The 8,940-nt window shown below is 46.0% G+C and overlaps 1 non-coding gene across 1 annotated transcript; it reads right to left on the bottom strand.

The window, feature by feature from the left end:
* Nucleotides 1-6,585: 6,585 nt before the first annotated feature.
* On the bottom strand, nucleotides 6,586-6,658 carry trnai-uau (transfer RNA isoleucine (anticodon UAU)). Its single transcript has one exon. It is a non-coding gene; the product is annotated as a tRNA-Ile (tRNA).
* Between the last annotated feature and the right edge of the window lie 2,282 nt (nucleotides 6,659-8,940).

An 8,940-nucleotide genomic window follows, 5' to 3' on the forward strand; every position in this document is an offset into this window, starting at 1 on the left:
GGAGCACAGTCCACCGGTATTGCTGTGTCCGTCCTGTCCTGGGGTCTTCCCATTCAAAGGCGAACAAATTCCTACTTCCCTCTGCCAAGGGACAAGCCCAAAAGGCATCCTTTAAATCTATCACACTCAACCATTTGTGGTCACGAGGGATCTTACTTAATCTCTAATCAATCCCTCAATTATTGGCTGCAGTCCTCGTTTACCTTCTATGGAAATGGGATATTGTCGCTCACAGACAACGTCCCCTTTCCTTTTTAAATTTATTTCAAGGGTTCCTGGTGGGTCCCGGAACCCCTGACACCCCTATTCATTATCAACATTCATAAGCGGAATGGCCATTTCTCCCCTTTGTAGATCAGGACACTCCCGCCTAAAATGCCCTATCTTTCCACAATAATAGCATCCTGCCTTTGGAGACCTCCATCTCTGCCCCTGTCGCTCGAACCCTCTATCAAATGCTCCCCCTTGTCCTCTCCCTCTCCCCTTTCCTCTCTGCCCTACATGCTGCCACCCGCTGCTCCGGTTGCTCACTATTGGTTCCATTCTTTTCTTAACTACCTCATCAACCGTAGCTACCGTCATTTTCACCTTCTGTTTTTGTCTCTCATCCTCTCTCTTTACAAACACTTTCTGTGCCTCTCTTAACAGTTCATCTCATGGTTTTTCACTCCACCCTTCCATCTTCTGTATCTTTCTCTGTATGTCTGGCCATGCCTTTGTCACAACATGTACTTTCAAAACACCCTGTGCCACTGGGTCCTCAGGGTTCATTCCAGAACATTTCTGCATTGAGTCTCTTAATCTTCGCAAGAAAGCTGAGGGAGTCTCATCTTTCTCCTGTCTAACTTCAAAGGCTTTAGTCAGATTCTGCGACTTCGGACCTGCCTCTCTTATTCCTTTTAGAATCAAGTCTTTCAATTCCCTCATTTCTGCTCTATGCTCCGGGTTTTGATTTTCCCACTGGGGGTCTCTGAGGGGAAACTGCGTCTCTCCCTGTCCAGCATCTTCATCTCCAATTGGGTGTTCCCTGTCCCATATTTTAATGGCTGCTCCCCGTATAAGTCCCCTTTCCTCCCCAGTAAATTGTATATCCAAAATAGACATTAACTCAGCCCACGTATACAGACTGGGCCCCAAACATTGATCAATTTGTTCAGACAATCTTACCAGATCCTCAACCAGGACCTTCATTTCCTTTTTAAATGTTCTGACCTCCCCACTGGTGAGGGGGGCACACACAAACCCAATCTCGTTGTCCCCTACTGGTACCTCCCGAAGGGGATAAGTCATTATGTTCTTCCTCTTTTTTCTTAAGAAATATTGCAATATTTCTAGCTCCCCATAACCAATTCATCAATTCATGCTTGACTAACTTTAAAGCCTGTTCCTAATTTGTAAATATATTTATATATTTACGTTCATTTATTCAGTATTTAATATCTAAAATGTAAAACGCATACTGTTCCCAATTTTGAAATCGACTGTAATTACCTAGTTTTAGTCCCTTAATTTAAATCCAAAATTAGTTTTCTTAAGTAGTCCTGACCAATCATTGCTCAATTACAATGCTATAGGTCGTGAAATAATCAGAGCTGCCTTAAAAGAATTTGTCTATTCAAGTTAAAAAAAACTTCTAATGCATAAACAATGGCTGAATCAGAACACAGATATTAACCATAGAATTTTGTTTTTACCACAATCTAATGTTGAACTGAAACTTCAACTGTCCTCCACAAATCGCTTTTATGTAAGGATAAAAGAGATTAGTTAGAAACTGATAGTAAGGCAGTCACGACCTGCAAAAAGAACAGGAGTTATCATCATTTTTTTTTCATAATCTCTATAGAATCCTTAACCTTAAAAGAAATCATGTTAAGTTTCCATAATTAAAATCAGACTCAAAACAGTCCTGGAACTCAAGCTCCAGGGAATAAAGTGCAAACATTCAATCACCAACAAACAAATGTGCATTCAAACCAAATCACAAAGGGTTAAACTTTCTATCAGCTGTACGGCTCTTTTCATTCTCTCTCTCTCTCTCACACATTGACATCTAAATTCAGATATTTACAAACCCAGTCTCCGTCCGACCTGTACTTTGGCCAGAAGACGGCGGGACAAAGAATGGATTCCTTAGTCCATACAAAGCAACAATATTTAATCATCTTTTTCCCTTGTACAAGTATTATTTTTCCAATTCCACAACATCCTGCCCAATGGACTTTCTGGAGGTATGTTGTAAGGGACCCCGGATCCATTTCCACTGCCTTTTTCTTCTTTTGTTCTCCCAGAGGCTTTTTTCCTTACCCACGGCACAACCCATATTGAGTTCCTTCGTTAGTCCCTTATTAACTACTAAAACTCAATCCCGGCCACCAAGGCAATACTTAAAAGTCAATTTTCTTACCTCGGTCTGTGCACAGAGTTGCCTGGCCCCTTTTTGCTGTGTTTTCTATCGACCTCCCCACACTGTCTGATTCAGATGTCTCTCTTGTGGGATTCGTACCAGTCGCCCAAGGGAGCGGACCAAACCGGGACACGAGACCGCTCCTCAATGGGGAACAGAATGCGTCTTCCCAGTGTCCAGGGCCAGCCACTGCTCCGGCGATGGAAGAACATCCCGGACGAGCCCCCAATTAGGAGAAACAAAGCTCACTCACTTCAATAATTTCAGTCAGAGACAAGATCTGAATCAGTAGTGTCATTTATTTCACACTTACAAGTGGATGTGATGTCCACAAGGCAGGGACAAAACACACCGAATTCAACAAATACTCGATATTTATATAATTTGGTTTCTATATATATTTTGTTATCTCATTACTCCTCCCCTGTTTACATCCTGCACTGCCCTAAGTCCGGTACCCATTACTCCTGTTTATCTCTTGCCTTATCCGGCCTTGTCTGTGACAAAATGCTTATTCCTGGCCTCACACGACCGTTTGACCTCATCCTGCTGTAGGTCATTGTTAGGCACATCCATTATCTACTCCCTCCATCTGTGCTGCCTCTCACAGCATCTTATCTCATCTTATCTACCATTGTTTTGCAGTCCCGTTTCTTTCTTGTATACATTTTTAGCTAATACAAAAAAACAATTATGCATTTCCTCCACATAGTTCCCATTCTTGTTGACTCAGCTCTCGGCTAAAACAATTACACACTGATGTGAGGTCATTTACTTTGTATCAGCAATTATAATTGCAGAAGTAGCATTCCTTTACCTATATCCCACAGCCTGAACTGCTGTGCTCTTCCAGCACCGCTAATCCAGAATCGGGTTTCCAGCAGTCATTGTTTTTACCGCGTCAACGCTGGAAGTCATTTTCAGCCGGAATAGACAGCGTGGGCCAAATGGCCTTCTGCTGTCCCAAGACTCTTTCTACATCTCTGCATTCCATCCCGGCTCTCTTGTTTCTGGAAGAGAGGAAGGGAGGTGGAGAGCGAGAGAGGAGGAGAGGGAGGGAAGTGCTGGGGAGAGCCAGAGAAACAGGAAAGAGCCGTGAAAGGAAACAGGGATAAACAGAGAAGAGAGGAAGGTGATAGAAGGAGGTGTTTGAGGATGAATGTGAGAATTATGTCAAATGCTGCAAACCAACCAGAAGAAGGCAGGCAGTGAGACTTGAACTCACAACCCCTGACCTTATATGGCCAGTGATCTAACCCCTGGAACATTAAATCTAAGACAGCTTGCCATCGCTTTGCTCGTGCATGTGTAGTTGTGTGTTTGTAGGTGAAGAACAAAATGGGAACCAGTTGAATGTTGTGTCACTGTTTTCGATGGCTACTTGCCGTGGGATTGACTTTATCCCTCCCAGTAACTCTCTCACTTTCACCATCATCATGGAGAGAGGTGCCCTGGGGTGCCCTGGGGTGGGAGCTGCCACAGTATGGATGGAGTCACTCCTAATGTGGCTGTTGTCAAGTCGCCATTGGAAACAACGACACAGATACATCAGGGTCAACATTTCAACAAGTCCTCACCCTGTTCTTCACCCACATGCACACAACAGGTACTAGAGAAACACCCCATCTACTACATCTGGCTCCATAGCTCAGGGGTTAGAGCACTGGTCTTGTAAACCAGGGGTCGTGAGTTCAAATCTCACTGGAGCCTTCCTGATCTCTTTGCAGAACCGAGTATTCTGTTTTGAGTTACTGCCCAACAGGTTTATTTGGAAGCAGTAGCTTTCGGAGCGCTGCTCCTCTGTCAGGCAGCTAGTGGGGCAGGATCATGGGACACAGAATTTAAAGCAAAAGATCAAAGTGTTAGTGGGTTTTGAGAGGATTTGTAGCTCAGGTTGAGTTTCTGGATATAGGTTTGCTCACCTATATCCAAATCAAAGTGTCATATAGCTGATGCGATGTATTGAACAAACCTAAATGGCTGTTAAGTCTTTAATTGCTTAGAATGGGTATACAGCTTTCAATTCGTGAATATGTAAATCCCAGAATTTGTTTTAACTCACATTCCTGAGATAGCTTAAGGTATAAAAAGAGTCGACAGCTCATTAAAGGTGTGAGATTAGAGTCTGTCTATACCCCAACCTTGAGTCAGGCTGGTTCGATTTCCAAAGCAGGATTTGATAAAATGTCACGTGTCTGCGTGGGTTTCCCCCGGGTGCTCCGGTTTCCTCCCACAATCCAAAGATGTGCAGGTTCGGGTGTATTGGCCATGCTAAATTGTCCCATAGTGCCCAGGGATGTGCAGGTTAGGGTGGATTAGCCATGCTAAATTGTCCCATAGTGCCCAGGGATGTGCAGGTTAGGGTGGATTGGCCATGCTAAATTGTCCCATAGTGCCCAGGGATGTGCAGGATAGGGTGGATTGGCCATGCTAAATTGTCCCATAGTGCCCAGGGCTGTGTAGTTTAGGGTGGATTGGTCAGGGGTAAATCTGGAATAATAGAGGAGGGGAGAAAGTTCTTGGGTTGGTTACTCTTTGGAGGTGGTGGTGTGGACTTGTTGGGTCCAATGGCCTGTTTCCACACTGTATGGTGACCGACTGCCTACAGATTGGGTGCTTTTTCAACAAAATAGAATGTATCTGCAAATATAATTCTTCAAATGCAAATTCACCCCATGGACGTACTTGTGTGTCTGAATGCGTGTTTGTGTATGTGAGAGAGTGCTAAAGAGGGAGAGAGAGACAGAGAGAGAGAGAGAGTGTGTGTGTGTGTGTGTGTGTGTGAGTGTGTGTGTGTGTGTATGTGTGTGTGTGTTTGTGTGTGTGACAGGGAGTGCGTGTGTGTGTATGTGCGTGTGTGTGAGACAGAGTGTGTGTTTGTGTGTGTGTGTGTGAGACAGAGAGTGTGTGTTTGTGTGTGTGTGTGTGACAGGGTGTGTGTGTTTGTGTGTGTGTGTGTGAGACAGAGTGTGTGTTTGTGTGTATGTGCGTGTGACAGGGAGTGTGTGTTTGTGTGTGTGTGTGTGAGACAGAGTGTGTGTGTGTGTGTGTGTGTGTGTGTGTGAGACAGAGAGTGTGTGTTTGTGTGTGTGTGTGAGAGAGAGTGTGTGTGTGTGTGTGTGTGTGAGAGATTGTGATTGTGTGTGGTTGATAGAGTGTGTGCGCGAGTATGATGGAGTATATTTCTGTGAGCGGGTGAGCATGTGAGTGTGAGTGTGATTGTGTGTATAAGAGTGTGTGTGTGTATGTGGGCTCGTGTCTGTGTGTGAGAGAGACTGTGTAGTGCAGTGAGGTCACCTGGAGTGTGACATGAACCCAAGGTCCTGGTTGAGGCCATTCCCATGGGGACCGATTAGCTATCAGCCTCTGCTCGGCCACTCTGTGTTGTTGCTGTGCTGAAGTCCGTTTTGGAGGATGGACACCCAGAGGTCAGAGGCCGTGTTCTCTGACTGGGAGGGAACCCTCCTGTCTGTTGATTGTTGTGTGGTGCCCATTCATCCGTTGTCGTAGCCTTTGCTCGGTTTCCCCAATGTACCATGCCTCCGGGCATCCTTGCCTGCAACGTATAAGATAGACAACGCTGGCTGAGTCACATGAGTACCTGCCATGTACCAGGTGGGAGGTGTCCCCACGTGTAATGGTGGTCTCCATGTCGACACTCTGACACGTCTTCCAGTGGTTGCCATGACAGGGTTGTACGGTGTTGTGGTCAAAGGCCGGGCAGCTGGCTACGAACAATGATCTGTTTGAGGTTTGGTGGTTGTTTAAAGAAGGGGAGGTGTAGGGAAGGTGAGGTGCTCATCCTCAGCGCTAATGTGTTGCAGGCTCCAAAGAACATGGCGTAGTTTCTCCCCTCCTGGGAAGTACTGGACAGCGAAGGGTACCCTATCGGTCGTATCCCGTGTCTGTCTCTGAGGAGGTCATTACGGTTTCTCGTTGTGGCACATTAGAACTGGTGATCGATGAGTTAAGTAAAAAATGAGGTCTGCAGATGCTGGAGATCACAGCTGAAAATGTGTTGCTGGTCAAAGCACAGCAGGCCAGGCAGCATCTCAGGAATAGAGAATTCGACGTTTCGAGCATAGGCCCTTCAAGATGAGTTGAGCATGATATCCTGTGAGAGTTGTTTCAAAACAGAACATTAGATATTGCAAATTGACCAAATATCAAAAGGGAAAAGGTCCCAGTGAGATTTGAACTCACAACCCCTGGTTTATAAAGCCAGTGCTCTAACCCCTAAGCTATGGATCCTGGCTATTGGTGTTATCTGTTTCTCCAGTACCTGTTGCATGTGTGTGCAGATGTGGACCAGTTGAAATGTTGATATGGTGACTCACCCTGACATACCTGTGTCACATTCTCCAATGGCTACTGCCAATAGCAACACTGGGAGTGGCTCCTTACATAATATGGCACTTCCCACCCACCCAGGGCACCTGAGTAACTCTTTCACTACCTTCATCGGTCTCTGGGTAACCTTTCAATTTGGCGAGATGCCCAGTGAGCCTGGAGCAGGAGGTGGCAGCGGTGTTGAGGTTGTGGCCCGGCAAGGGCAGGTGCGAGACCCGGTATCAGTGAGGTAGACCAAGGGAGAAAGATGGTGCCTGAGGAACAGCACTGGTGGAGGTGAGGTGCTGGTCAAAGGGCTGTGGCCTCTCTTTAAGCTACCTTCGGTCCATACCGACCCAGATATCCCAACCCAATCTAGTCCCACCTGCCAGCACCCGGCCCATATCCCTCCAAACCCTTCCTATTCATATACCCATCCAAATGCCCCTTAAATGCTGTAATTGTACCAGCCTCCACCACATCCCCTGGCAGCTCATTCCATACACGTACCACCCTCTGGGTATAAGAATAATTTTGAATAATTTTTAGTGGGAGATTTCCACTGTATTTTACTGCAAAATATGTGTGAGAATAAAACCATTCATTTCTTTCAGTAGGAGTGGAGGATATTTCTGGTCGGACTCACGTTGGAGGGAACGTTGGACCCTCTTCCAGCGTGATTCAGGCTCCAGGCTGCATTGCGCTCGCGAAAATGTGGATAGTCCCAACGACCGAGGTTTCCCGTGTGGGATCTGAATAAGGCTTTCGGGCCTTCTGACTATCCGAAGCAGACGAACTGGTGAACGGGCGTGTACCCTGAGTGGTTTCCCAGTTCGGTTGTGGCTGTGTCTCTCTCAGTGTCCTGACAGAAATGGGGAGCGTCGTTGTCTCGTCTGTCCCTCGAAACCGAATGCTGACCAGAGGGTTATGCATGGATTTACCTAGGTGTTTTACAGAGTACTGAAGGGGATCAAACACAAGCCAGTACCAACGCCAAACAGTCCCAACTTTATCAGGAACACAATTACAACAGCCTTTATAGTGATAGTAATAGAAGCAGGAGTAAGCCATTAGGCCTATCAAGCCTGTTCTGCCACACAAGCACTTGGCTGATCTATCCATCTTTTTAGTGAAGAAAGTGTTTAGTATGGTTTCCTTTATTGGTCAGAGTATTGAGTACAGGAGTTGGGAGGTCATGTTACAGGACATTGGTTAGGCCACTGTTGGAATATTGTGTGCAATTCTGGCCTCCTTCCTGTCAGAAAGATGTTGCAAAACTTGAAAGGGTTCAGAAAAGATTTACAAGGATGTTGCCAGGGTTGGAGGATCTGAGCTACAGGGAGAGGCTGAACAGGCTGGGGCTGTTTGCCCTGGAGCGTCGGAGGCTGAGGGGTGACTTTATAGAGGTTTATAAAATCATGAGGGGCATGGATAGGGTAAATAGACAAAGTCTTTTCCCTGGGGTTGGGGAGTCTAGAACTAGAGGGGCATAGGTTTAGGGTGAGAGGGGAAAGATATAAAAGAGACCTAAGGGGCAACTTTTTCACACAGAGGGTGGTACGTGTATGGAATGAGCTGCCAGAGGAAGTGGTGGAGGTACAATTGCAACATTTAAGAGTCATTTGGATGGGTATATGAATAGGAAGGGTTTGGAGGGATAAAGGCCGGGTGCTGGCAGGTGGGACTACATTGGGTTGGGATATCTGGGTCAGCATGGACAGGTTGGACCGAAGGGTCTGTTTCCGTGCTGTACATCTCTATGACTCTTTTAATGGTTTATCCACAGCCTCGACTTCATTTGGGAGTTCATTCTCCACACAAACCACTCTCGGTGCTAAACAGTTGCCCCTCGTGTCTTTTGTAAAATCTCCCTCCTCTCACCCTGAAAGTATGTCCATTTTTCTTGAAATCCCTAGAGAAAAGACACCTGTCACATACCTTACCTATACCCCTTTGTGATTTGATAAACCTCTATAAAAGGCCACCCCTCAACCTCCTACACTCCAGTTAAAGAGGCCCCCAGCCTGTTCAGCTTCTCCTTATAACTCAAACCCTCCATTCCCAGCAAAATCTTGATAATTCTTTTCTGAATGAACTCTCTCCAGTTTCATAATAACCCTCCAGTTTCAGGGCGGCCAGAATTGCACGCAGACGCAGAGTCTCCAACCTGCTGCACAGTCTCAACATGATATCCCAACACATAA

The sequence above is a fragment of the Hemiscyllium ocellatum genome, chromosome 38, assembly GCF_020745735.1.
Source record: "Hemiscyllium ocellatum isolate sHemOce1 chromosome 38, sHemOce1.pat.X.cur, whole genome shotgun sequence".
NCBI lineage: Eukaryota > Metazoa > Chordata > Chondrichthyes > Orectolobiformes > Hemiscylliidae > Hemiscyllium > Hemiscyllium ocellatum.